The 14,253-nt window shown below is 37.2% G+C and overlaps 1 protein-coding gene across 6 annotated transcripts in view; it reads left to right on the forward strand.

Moving 5' to 3' along the window:
- The window catches only part of LOC105204695, a 288,926-nt gene that overhangs the window by 95,776 nt on the left and 178,897 nt on the right, over positions 1-14,253 (forward strand). The gene's annotated exons all lie outside the window — the stretch shown is intronic.

Raw genomic sequence — 14,253 nt, forward strand, 5'->3', positions numbered from 1 at the left:
CATAAGTACATGTAGTCACAGAAAAAAAGGATTAAAAGTCTTCTTGAAAAAAGTAATAAGCTTTATTATAATAAAAGAATTCAGTCGGATGCTTTTAATATACTCCACCAGCATCAGCATCGCAAAACACAATTTCGATTTTGGTCTTGCAAAGAGATTGACCCGCGCAGCTCTCGGCCTTAATAACCTTTTAACGCGAGAGCAGTATCTCTTTCGAGTGAGAAGTGCGAGTTACGTGCTCCACCCCGTGTGCGTCGGGCCACCCCGAGCAATATCTGGAGGGAGGGGGGAGGTTCTGCGTTCTGCGAAAGTCCCTGCTCCTTCTTCGCCGATGGACCCGCGCGCGAATGTGATTACCGCGATATTACAATTATTATTATATCATTCCGGATGTCAGGGGGTCAAGCGTGCCACGACTACGTATAGTTCGTAATATCGGCGCCTATTGAACGCGCGCCACGTTCTTCTCCGCCCCACGTACATGGCAGCGATACGTAATTATCCGGCGGGTTGCCTCGCCCTGATATTTATGGGATCGAGAGCGAGAGATCGAAATCGAAATCGTGCCCGGGCAGTCCCATCTGCCGATCTGTCTCCCGAAATGTACGGCGTATCTACGAAATCGGAACCGACTTTCGATTCGCTGCTGCGGGGTTGGGGGGGGGAGTTGCTTTAAGAGCTTGCTTGTGATTGACATTCATTAATATCATGCGCGCAAAGTTATAATAAATATGGTTTATAAAGTTACAGTAAGAACAAAAGTTTAGTGGGAAATTTAAATAATTTAGTCCAATATGTTCAATTAAATATTGAGTTGGTTTAGTTATTCATGGTTTAAAAATGTTAATTATTGATATGAATAAATTATATTTTTTTTGTGCAACTAAATAATTGTTGAATCAACCCAATGTTTAGTTGAACGTATCAGACTAAATATTTCAGTTTTTCAACCAATTTTTTTTTCTCAATGTAGGATTATTATTTAAACAGCTCTTTTAATTATCAAAATTAAAAGGTTTTTGAATTTTTTACATTATTTAATTATATTCCTTAAAATAAAATTGTGTAAAATAATGTAATAATAACATAGGTTGTAAGAATGAAGATATAGTTAAGTATTCGTAGTTCACATATTTGTAATGTTCCTTATTACAGTCTTATAACAAGGAAAAAAGATTAATTGGTGCAACAAGAATCTGTTTGTGGTTGCTAAATTTCAGTTATATATAGCTAAAATTCAGCTACCAGCACAAACAGATTTTTGCTGCTGCAACTAACTGCAACTGATTCTTTTTTCGCGAATTAAGATGCAATTTTTCCTATTTTTGGTTGTATTTATTTTCATCGATCTTATAATTGCTCTTCGCGAAAGTAGACTGATTAGAGGAATAGAATTAAATATTCGGAAGGAATGCCGAAGTCGTCCACCCTCGTAACGTCTTTCTCTTCCAAATCTCGGTATCGATCCGAGTTACTTGATTAGCCGGTAGTCGAGCTTGGCCCAGCCTTCGCTTTCTTCGCGCGGTTTCCCACAGTCAGTCGGTCGGCCAATAAAATCTGTTTTTATTAATATCGTATTGGATGAGGTCAGGTGGGGGGTATTTAACGTTTACGGCGGTTCCGGGAAGAGCACAGAATCGTAATAGCACCCTGCCGTTTGCCACCGGGTGGCTTTACTTTATTCGAGATAGTTCAGCATTCGAGAATCTCTTCTTTTATGTCACCAATTAAAATTCTATTCTAAATATCATTTGTGTACACATGGGGACGTATGATACTCTACTCCAAATTCTTGCGGGATTGTTAAAATAATTGCTTTAAAGAAACCGTTCGGTCTCTGTTGAAAGATACGTATGCCAACATTTTCGTCCGTCTCGACTTAATTTTTCGAAATTTATTTCTATGTGTTTACATTTCACATTTCTTTGAGATTGGCATTTTAATGCGACATTTTAATGTTTTTTACATTACGAAACAATTTATAATAGATTTTCTTCGTATAGGCAATTACATTAATTATTTACAACTTACAAGGAGAATCTTAAAAGTGTTGAAAGCGTTTTTTGATGCCAATTTTTTTGGTGATTTTTAAAGTCAGAAAAATATACGTATTGTAGCGTTTATCGACATGCGGTTTTATTCTCGAGGAGTTGTGAATTTTTGAAAATTTAGAAAATTGGATGATCGCTTTGTTTTTGATTCCAATTCTTGTTTTTTGTAGGGATTTATTGAAATACATTAAAGTTATAATATTTAGCTAAAATATTGACACAGCAATTACAGCAAAGTATTTGCGAGAAATTTATTAACGAAAATTTGTTATTATGATATCGATATTAAAATTATTTGGAAGAACCAACAAACACAATAGAACACATATTCAATAAAAAGAAAAGTTGTTGAACTTAGAATGCAAATTTGCCGCGGAGCGATCGTCTAATTTTTCGAAATTTTCAAAAATTTGTATCTCGAAAACAAAGCCGCATGTTGATAAACGCAGCGACAAATATTCTTTTTGCCTCAAGAACCATCAAAAAATTAGCATAAGACTCGACGAACCGTTCTGGGCTTCCCCTCGTTAATAATGACAAAATTATTGTAACATCCTTTATTGATAGAACAATAAAAAAAGAAGTTATAGAAACTGCGAACGTGAAAACTTCGCCCTCGTAATTATTCCGGTTCAATGACAGTGGGGAATCACGTGTACGTGAAAGTCGTCGCGGCAGCGGCGGTGCTAACCTATTGACCGACGACCGAATACCGATGCATCACGCGATGCACGGTGCGCTCGTGGTCATGTAAGACCTTGAACCGATCGGGCAAAGAAACGCGCACGCACTCCTGATGAGGAAGGACAACGGTTCATTGGATCGCATGTGGAACAAAGTGCACGCGGATGTAGCCCGTTCATTCATTCGCGACGCGCGTAAGCGCGAATGTTTCTGAACGGGCGGGGACACTTCATCGCGCCGAGTACTTGTAACGAGAGAACACTGCGGTATTTTGAGGCCATTGTACTAATAGAACCCTACGACGGGCCCCTAGGTAATAATGTATTGTAGTTAGCTGTAGCGAGCATATAGATGGTCACTTTTGCGGTTTATTCATATTTCGTGTCGCGAAAAAAAAAAGACGCGTGGCAAACATATGCGTGTATTGAAGCGTAAACGATCATATACGGGATGGAAAATTACGGTTTGCAACACGCTAACCTGATAAATGTACGGAATAATAGTGTAACGCACGCACGCGGGATCCTTTATTGTGCTCTATGTTTATCCATCTTTCGGTGAATATTACAAAGAATTATTATAGAATTTACTATTTAATCTGCGGTTTGTTGTAATTGTCTACTATCTGAGAAATTCATTTCTAGAAAGGCACAATCTTTTTTTTTAATAATCATAATTAAACATTTGTTATTAAAATATTATATTAATAATGATACGACGTTATAGTTAAAAGCTTCGAAAAAATTGGAGCTTTTCAATTTTTCACGGATTTTCTTGGTTTCTTTCTCAAGGGATGCAAAATTTATTGGATAAGTTTACCTGTAATTGAGAGAATTTACGGAAAAATGGGGAAAAAACGATTATTTTAAAAACGCGGCTCACAAAACATTAATTAATAAATATATATTTATAATAACATTATTAATAAAGCGTTGAATTTCTGTTAAATTTTGTCTGTTTTAATAATTTTTTTAATTAGTAACTACATTATATGCAAAAAAAATAATAATTTTACTATAAATATTATTTGGTTTGCGTGCAGTAATTTTTATTTCCGACATTCGGAGGAAAAAAAAACCTTCAATCGTCAATTCTGCCTATCGCCGAACTCGCTGTCCTGATATCATCGATGGCTAATCGTCTATCGAAAAATATAAGTCTATGCAGCACGCGAGGTGAATCCGCGCGATATGCGCCTACACGTGAAGACCTTGAACCGAGAGCGACGGACGCCGGAACGATCGACGGAAAGAAAACGCATGCACACGCGTTTGCTCGCGTGGACAAACGGAGACGGGGTGGGGTGGGAAGATAACGGGGTGGACGGACGGTTCATCAGTTCTCGCATGTCTCCCGGTCTCGAGGAGGAACGGATAGATTTACGGGGTCGTCGTCGGGGCCGTTGCCGCCGAGGTTGTGCACACTTCGGCGCACCTCGGTGGTTCATTCACCAGCACCGGTGCGCGCGTATGATAGCGTGCCATGGCAGACGCCGCGCCGTGTCGGTTAGGTCAGGTTTTTAACGGTCACGTGATCACGTCATCGTGCGTGCACCATCCCGCGGAATGGACCACGCGAAGCTACAACGTCGAACGTCACGAAGACACCGCGACCGGGCGCGCTTCGTGCGCTTCCGTCTCGAGCTCTTTCTTCTTCTTCTTCCGCGTCCCCTTCTTCCTCCCGTCACGACGTCTCTCCGATCGATTCGATCAGCACGGATCGTCGCAATGGCCAAGCCCGGATATTCCGCGAGGAAGAATCCTCGTCAATACGCGATTATTAAACATTTCCACATCGTGAAATCATACATTGTATAATTTATACATTGTATAAAGAAAAAAGTAAAAAAAACCTTATTCTTGCCTTAGAAATCTTTTTATTTTTATCATATTATTTTCAATCTTAGCTTTAAAAAAAAATTACAATCTTAGCTTAAAAAAAAAAGAATCGCACAAATTATGACGAATTTTAATAAACTTGAACTAAACTTGAACTTGTGCGTTGGACAATTGAGTCAGTGAGATTAATATGTTTCGAATTTTTTCAATATCTAATCAGTTGTCTCGTTATCAATAGGTTGTCAATAATGATTTTGTAATTGAAAGTGCCATTTATAATTAGTCGTAATAAACAATTTAAAAAAAGGCAACTTAATATCAGGGCGTCTAAATATAACCGACATCTTCCTTTCTCCGCGACACATTACGCTTCGTTGGAAATCACTCAAGGTGAGCAGGTGCTCTTACTTTCGACTACGAGTGCAGGAAGGGTATCGTTTTAACGGTCGATCATTAATTTCAGTCTTAAAGTGGTAACGATCGAGTGCCGGTAATAACAATGGCACTAAAGGCGAGTATCCAGTCGCTGGACTTAATTACAGATTGAAAATGTTTCTCGATCGTCCCCACTGACTGAAATGTATCATTCGCTAATGTTAATTCAATTCAGCCGTAATCGAGGATATCGTTTGATTATCGTCAGCGATCGAAATCCTTTGAGTCACAAAACGGCGCTGAACCACCGTTTAAAGTTCAATCACTGTTATGTTTATTAATTAGAGACTAAAATTGTCTTTGAAGAAATCAGCTCGTAATTGAAAAATGCTCCAAATTCCGAAAATGTATGTCTTATCTTTGCTTTCATAATATTATAGAGATGTACGTTAAGGACAATATAAAATAATAAAATAAGCTGTGTAATTGCATACAGAGTGTTTACTACTAGAAAAAATTTATTCATTAGAAAGAGATATTACGTACACTTGAAAATTTATTTGACATAAAAAGCTCTTTTTCATAGTAATATTACGCTTTCCCAATTTATCACTTGTATTCAGTTCAGTATTTAAAGCAATACGCTAGATATTTAATTAAACTAGAAAAAGGATCGATAGAATTTTACAGACCGGTCCTGATGCGCTTTCATTCGCATTGCTTCGCAGCCGAAATTACGGTTGTTCACTGCGCGTCGCTAGTCGAAAGCCGAGGAAACGAGACCTCATTATCGGTGCGTTCACTTAACCGTCCGGCATTAAGAAGTAAATTAAATAAATAAATAAGAAGGCATCGGAGCGATCGTACGCTCGGGGTCCGAGCTGTCGCAGACGAGTGCCGCCGGCCGGCCGGTCGGTCGGTCGGTCGGTCGGTCGGTCGGTCGGAGCAACGGACTGGCTCGACGATTTTGCGGCCGTCGAATATTATAAATAATCTTGTTGGAATACGAAACGGCCGACATTACCGTTAAGATAGCGGCCGCGTGCCGCGATAATCGGAGAATTAGTCGTCGCATCTGCCCTGGGTGCTACGCCGGTGTAATGCGGAGCCGGTACTGCTTCACCTCGGTTCCGGCGCGGGGAACGGAAGGGGACACGCGAAGAAGATGGAATTACGATGTGAGCCTGCACCTTCGAGTCGCCGGGAGTAATTTAGATACGGGAGAGCGAGCGAGTGTGCGTACGGGCAGCACACGGAAGGTCCCACCGCCGAGGGAAACGCGCGTGAGCGAACGACTCTTGTTCTCGATAACCAAACATGCAATTATCCGACCACCTCGCGATCGAGACGACGACGTTCGTCGACGCGATGCGAGCGTTTTTAAGCCGCCAGCTTGAGCGCCGCGAGATCGCCTTTTGGGACAACGATATCTTTTATGATGGGCGATTGGAAAGCGCGTCTCTCGGTGAAAATGTGAAACTTATCCATTGTAGGTCTCCACACAAAGTCCGATGCAAGAATATCAAAATGTTTACATGTACTTGAAACTTAAAATAATTTTTTAAATGCTTGCATTCTTCAAATTTTGGACGGTCTATCGTGAGCAATGTGGCAATGTTTCGTTTTCACCTTTTTTACATCTTTTTTTTATGTTTTTGTTATCAAGTTTAAAAATTATGATTTTATAAAATTAAAAAGCGTTAGAACAAAATACGCTCGAATTGTTTCTAAACAAACAGAATTAAAAAATATATGTCAATTTACGAGCCCAGAAATTTATAGATGAACAGTAAAGATTATACAATTTTTATAATATAATATGAACATGTAATTTTATTATTCCGAAAGTTATTAAGACGAATTGCTGTAGCGTAATGTTAAATATTCATAAGAGTATTTGATAATGAGCTAAAAAATATTTTTTTTTCTTGGAAATTGTAGTATTTATCGAGATACTAATTTGACGAGGTCTTATTATTTAAAAAAATATATAGAAATAGAAATGCAAGTGTAGAATTGCTAATGTCGAAATTAAGAGCAAATGCAAACCATTTATATGCGGATATTTCTCTTTTTGCAACGCGTATCTGTAGACGATCTGGATTGCGATCATAAGACTACAAGCACTTTATCTGTTTATCTACTAGCGCAGTCTTTCTATCGGGTATCATTAGAGCCTATAATTTTAAACAAGTTTCTCTTTCATATGATATGGGTGATACTATCAACCAGGTAAAATAATATAACCAACGTGTTTTTTCTTCTCTGTATTACATAAAGTTCCAGTATGAATGCGTTGCAGTATGCATTATTTCAGTAATTACACGCCATATAATCTTATGCTGTAATTATCGTATAGTGCAAAGCCATAATTATTTTAGAATTCCGAAATACCTTGCATTTATACATGAGAAAAACATAATTTTCTTAATTTTATCTTTTATTGCTGAATAACAAAAGCTGTTATTCAGTCATCCAATGCAGTTTGATTCTAGTCGAAAATTTTAATTTTATAAATTAACAATTAACTAAATAAATAAAAGTCCCTATAAAATTTTCTCGTATATGCATATGAAGTAGTTTCCAGCATTTTTTCTAAATAAATATGAATGCGTGCTAGAAATGAGTGCAAATATATAAAAAGGTAACTTAAAAGAAAAAGTAAGTAATTTAAATCGAAATATAGCTTACGTAATAGCCTGCGTTATGACTTATGTCATAATTTATTTCTACTGCAATTGAATTTTTAGTTTTTTGATTTGTCAGCAAAGGCGCTTAAAAATGTAAGAAGGCCACTCTCATATCTATTATTACATTTTTTCGTAGTTTTTTTTAATCCACGAAACAGCCCTTTTGATCGGCACGACATTTCTCGGTCTTCTAAACTAATCCGCGTTATATAAGCCAGCTATGCTAGCGGATCTCAAACTCGATACGTCCGCGTCGATGACGCTCCGATGCATCCTACAAAAATGAATGCGAATGCAGGATATGTCGGCCGTAAGCCAGCGACGTCGCGCGATGCCGGTGTGAGCTATCGGGTTATTCGAAGTGTACGAGTGCAGAGAAGCTGCGCTTAGCAGGCATCAGTCTGAGTTTGTTGGATTCGGGATCAGCGTAATCTCGTTTGCCGTTCCGCCAATCCAGCCTATCCGCGCTGACCAGAAATGGGCAAACCACGCCCAAACGAGTGCGATTATTTCTCGAAAAGCTGTATATATTTTACATATAAAATTTGCAAAAAAAAAATTCTGCGATCGATTGCTAACATCGAGAGCGACGCGACTTCTCGATTGAGAGTTGAAGGATAGAAACGAGAAGTAGGAGCGCGATAAAAGAAAACGAAGACTCGAACGACGTGTATTTTTTTTTACGCATTCTGTGTTTTCGACGGCACACGGAACTTAAGCTAAAAGGGTCGTCGAAAATAGTCGCTTGAGAGTTAATTCAGATCGTATTACGCGTTTTGTAATTTAAACTGACGTTTGCGGAATGTTGGACACCCCTGGTATCGAGGCGTATAATCTAATTTGTTTACTCTAGGGTGACATGACTCGGTGCTGCTCTCGGTGAACCGCAATCCGCTCGTTTTTCGTGCTGGGATTAGTTTGCAAGGGAAAACAGCGGTGATTTTAGAATTTAACTAATCAATTCCAGGAATGTTGATCCGATGGTATCGGACTGTTAACATTGGTATAAGTGTCCATACGAGATATGTCATTATTTTAATAACTACATCATTATTTAGAATTAACTAGATATCTAATATATGTAAAATTTAGAAACAAGTATTTTCTTATTTGACACATTTATTTAACTTTTACATTGACTTTTATATTTCATGCAAAAATAATTTTGTATCTATTTCTTTCATCTTCATATTATAACTTTAAGAATTTATATCTGTTTCATTATCTACGCAATATACAAATATATTTGATTTTTGTTTTAATTTTAGATTTCCTGTAATTGCATTTAAATGAATATTATTCAAGCAATTATTATTTCGTATACAATTATATTAACAAATTCGTTAAACATCTGTAATATAATAAACTACTTAAAGATACAAGAAAGCAAAAGTAATGCTTTGCATCACGTTAATATGGCGTCCTTGTAAGTCAAATACATGTCCCGCTGTTGTATATTTATAATTTCTATATTTAAAAATAAATATGTTAATTTTGACTTTATAATTATAAATATTAATATATTAATAATAAATCGTGTCAACGTGTAACGTTTAGCTGCAAGAAATCATTCACGAGTGTCGGCGATATGCACAATAATGTATACAATTAATAGCTTCATCGTTTCACGTGGAAATATTTTCAATCGCTCGATCGCTCATCTTATCGCAAATTCACTTAATTCGTTCTCACCGCGAGCCCACCCGCGAGTTAATCGAATCTATTTGTTTCCGTGAGCGGATGGAAAACGACACCGTTACCGAATCTAAATCCCGGCGAAGGTTAGGGCGAAGCAATAGCACGGGACGATGGCAATAGAAGGTATAATGTAAAAGTTCCCGCAGTACGTTACGCTTGTCGGAGATCTGTTTATTCCGGGATTATGTTGCACCCTTTAACTGGTTCATGTTTCAATCAATGCACTTGCTGCGTACAAAAACTCTTGGAGACGCGCGCATTGTCCGCAGTTTATTCGCGTCCTTACTCCGATGAGAACTCTCGGCTCTTGCGCCGCGAACGCGGGCTATTTGCGTCATGTTCACGCTCGCCGACTTCTTTGTGCTCAACCCGACATCTGATACCAAAACTTCCGATACCATCGCGTATTCATCGCAATTTTCGCATCCATTTAACTTGAGAAAATCGGAAAATCAGGTATTACGCACGATTATCTTTACATACTGCTAAACTTCAAAGTCGAGATTCAATCATTGTTGCTTAAATGTGATAATTTTAGCGATAATGTTCATGATAAAAGGCAATTTTTATTGCAGATTATCATGTATGAATAATTAGCAAATAATATCTTTTTCTAGTTAGGTACTTTCAAGGTTTTAAAAATTCTAGTCGAAACTGTACTCATAATAGTCTTTTTTTTAAATTATTATTAAGAAGATATTTATGTATAGATGCATCTCTCTTTCTCTTTTTCGTTAGTGATTTTTTAAATAAAAAATTTGCAATAATAACAAAGGTGATAAATTGCTGGATATACATTAAAAGAAAGAATTTTGCTGCCGGAGTAAAATCGTTGTTGCTATTGCATTTTTGTTTTGTAAACTCGTTCTTTTGAAGTTATTTGTTATTATACAGACAATTTGCGTATTTAACAATATTTTAAACACATAAGTAAAATTAATTTTTTTAATCAATTTTTTTACTATTTGTATATTCAGAAAAAAAATTGTTAAATTGACTAAATTTTTCAACTTGAGTAAATTTCTTTAGTTCAAGTGTTTATATATTTAACTCAAATATATAAACTTGAATTAAATCAATTTAATCAAGTTGAAATTTTTAGTCAAGTTAACTATTCTTTTTTTAGTGTATACTAATAGCATTTTCTGATAGCATAAAATATACTAGTGCTTTTTCCTGATATCTTTAATAATTATAAACGTTTGATACATATGTTATTATATATTTATAACAATGGACGTATCATTTAGCAAGTGTTTATTATTAATGATTTTGCTATACATGACTATGTACGATTATCAGTTCGCTCTTTGATGAGTAGCTAAATCGAAGGTTCAGAGAATCGTGAGCGAGTCATTGGCGACTCGAAAGATGGCAGGTACCAACGTGTAGCAGGTACGCGAGCAGCAGGGGTCATAATGTCGTGATGCCTCTGTTGCACTACTAAACACCTTCTACGAATGGATCTGATAATCCCATTGTGCTGGGCGGCAAGTGCGAAGCCATTTCAAGTATTGAGCCAATTGCAATTTATTTTTTTCTCATTGATAGAAAAATTTATTTTATATAGAAATATCCCGTACAAACACGAATACGACGAATGTCTTCATCGGTGTACTGTATAACAACACAGTGATGCAGTTTTCCATTATATTATTTCGTATTTGTAGAAAAGAGAAAAGTCTAGAATCAGATTTCTCTGCGAATCAGTTTCTTGACGCACGAAATTTGAATCGAATCAAATCGAATTTTATTTCTTTGTTCGAATTCGAATCGAATTGAATTGACAAAATTTTATCTGAATTGAATCAAATTAAAGCATTGAAATATTTTTTGCAACAATACAATTATTGCCGCAGCTAATTATTATGGAAGTAATAATTAGCTTATATATTTTATTAATAGATAATAACGAAAGATTTTTATACTACAAGAAAAATAACTTTGATTATATGATATAAAGTCATTTTAAATATGTATCAATGTATGTGATTCGGATTCGAATCATAGAAGTCCAAATCCGAATCGAATCGAATCTTACCTGATTCGATTTGTATTTTAATAGTCCGCACACCTCTAATCTATAAATTATATAAGGAGATGAAAAAATAATAATTCAAAGTTACAATTATGATTTATATAGAAGAAGATTTTTGATATTCATCTACATCTATAGAAACACGAGATGTGTTTGTGCCATTTGATCAGAATGCCAGTTTAGATTACGCCCCGTCGTGTGAATGAACTCCAGCAGAAAAACAACGGTAGAGACAGAATCAGAAGCAGCTCAGCGAGGTAGCTAGACGTCTGCCGCGTTATCTGCCCTCGTGTGCGCGCGACGAATGTGTGAACACGGTCGCGCGTTTAAGGTGCGAACTGTGGACCGCGAATTTCGTGTCCGACTGGATTCCGGAGAGAGAGGGAGCGAAAGGGAGGATCCGCGCTACGATACGAAGAGAGATACGCGAGAGAGGAAGAAAAAGGGTGGCGGAGGAGTCGGAGAAAGAGATGCCTCTCCACGGTGCCTTTCCTCCTCCGCGCGAGCGCTGGCTCCGGGACCGAACCGGGAGAATACAAGGTCCTGGTATGCGGTGATATCGACTCATTACCATGCCCGGTGCAGGGATCGGGGCGCGACTCGCATCCATTAGGATAATTGCTTCTCTATGTCTCCGTAGTGTTTTCTTACCTCCACCCTCTCGTTGATTGCTTCGCGTACGCAGTGGTGGATGTACGATAATTCATCGATTGGCGCTGAAATCAGTTAGCTTGTCATCTTTCGCTTATCGTTGACGAGATTACGGCTTCTCGCGGTTTTTGCAAAGATGAGATAGAAATGCAGAAGAGATTCGCAGAATCTTTGCAAACGATCTCGTGGACTGTGCAAAAAATTGTACTGAAATACACGGGAAGAATTCTCTCCTAGAATTTATTTTCTCAAAATAGCAATAGGGATAACTTTCGAGGACTTCGAAAAATGTTATTATAATTTTAATAAAATTCAATGAACTTTTAGCAAAATTTAACCAAATAATTTTATGTTAGAAAATACTTTGATTAAATTTTATTAAAATGTTTTGCCGCGACTCATAATTTTGTTTTATAAAATATTTATCGAAACAGAGAGAAAGAGAGGAGTGTGCTTTCTTAAAATGCGTCTTTCATGCGGCCGACATCCGGCACACTTGACAAATTCCGCGTCATACGGACGCAACTTTTCCGTATCCGGGGCCGGAGAGACTGGAAAGGACTGACCGCGGTTATAGGGGGGGGGCTCGGCATGGCGCACAGAAATGATTCCATTAGATAATTAATTTCGTCCTTAATAAGGCCGCGGGGATGTATGTTAATGTGTGACGCGTAGGATATTTACATCTACGGTAGTCACCACGAACGGCACTTTCGGCCGGTTTATTCACGTATGCCCACGCATCGCGGAGACGCACATTGATAGGTCGTCGCAGCCCTTCCGCGCGTACTTGCTGCCGGAGAAAAGGGGCAGCAACGTACGAAACATATCTCATTCCGACTTGTCACCTGCGAATTCCAGTCGGCACGGGATACAAACGGTCCTTCTTATTTATTCGAGTTTTTCTGCCGGCGGAGGATGTACGTCGTGTCGTCGGTCAGAAAGTGGGAAATTAATTAAGTATAATTACAGGTCTCCCCTTCTATGTTTCTTCGCGAACTGCACGCTCCGCGAACCTGCTTGATGTTAGCATTATTTAGCATTATTTTATTATTATTAATTACGATTTATTATTAAATCTGTAAATATCATCGTATCTTTCTACTACGTGTACGTATTACTGTACAATTTTTGCATTCTTCGTTGTTAGTTTTTATTTTGACGTCTTTACCTTTTCATTATTTATTAATTATCAAATATTTGATCTTTTTTCATTATTTTATTAAATATAAAAAAATTGATTTAATAAATTATTAATAAAATAAGTATTAATAACTTTTATATTTTTAATTTTAATTTATAAATTTGATATTTTCCAAAGCAGTATAATTTAAGGAATTAGTGATATTCTATAGTGCGTCGTAAAAGACTTATAATAAACTAATTTATTAGTGAAAATTATTAAACATTGTAATAGGAACTTGAAGCATTGAGCTACAGTTTTCAACATTTATTTGCATATAAGTACCAAACAAAAAGTATAATAAAAAAATAACTTAAGTGCTACTCTGGTTAACAAACTGGTTAATAAAAAAGAACTTAATTTGGAAACTCTCTCCCACACATTTGTACTAATTAAATGAAAAATGTAATGTTCCGGTCTAACAAAATTGGAACTCCCAGTTTTTATTACAATTCTAAAAAAATTTCTGAAAAAGTAAAGTTAAAAGAGGAATAACGAAAAGGAAGTTGGAGAGAGGAAAGACTCGAACCACTAATCTTCGGCGGTGAAAGGCCGACAAGCAAGGGGCCAACACCCGATAAATGGATTTGAGATCGTTCTCTTTTACCCTTTTCGTTCCTCCTCCCCTCCCTCCCTTAGGTCAGCCACGATTTGCTTTTTGCTCTCTACGTCGGACAGAACGTTCGTGTTCGGGATTGCTTGTACTATGTCACACGAATTCGGTAGCACTAAACCGTACCGTGTGTGCGTACATGTACGAAGAAATCGTCGAGGAATTGATTAAGAACTGCGTGTCCCGACGATCTCTTCATTATCGCATTTAGAACGGAGACGAGAACATGGGATGAATTTCACACGTTATATAGATTCACGAAGCCACTTTGCTCTGCTTCATTTTATCCGTTTTATTTGATTCCTTCAGTTTCCTTTCGCAAACTTTGTATGCGCTGTTACAAACGCGACAGTACAAAAAAAAAGTATTAAAAACAGTATGAGAGAAGAAGAACAGGTCGATATAAATATTTATTTTTGTACAGTATTTTAA

Source organism: Solenopsis invicta, chromosome 3, assembly GCF_016802725.1.
Source record: "Solenopsis invicta isolate M01_SB chromosome 3, UNIL_Sinv_3.0, whole genome shotgun sequence".
Classification (NCBI taxonomy): domain Eukaryota; kingdom Metazoa; phylum Arthropoda; class Insecta; order Hymenoptera; family Formicidae; genus Solenopsis; species Solenopsis invicta.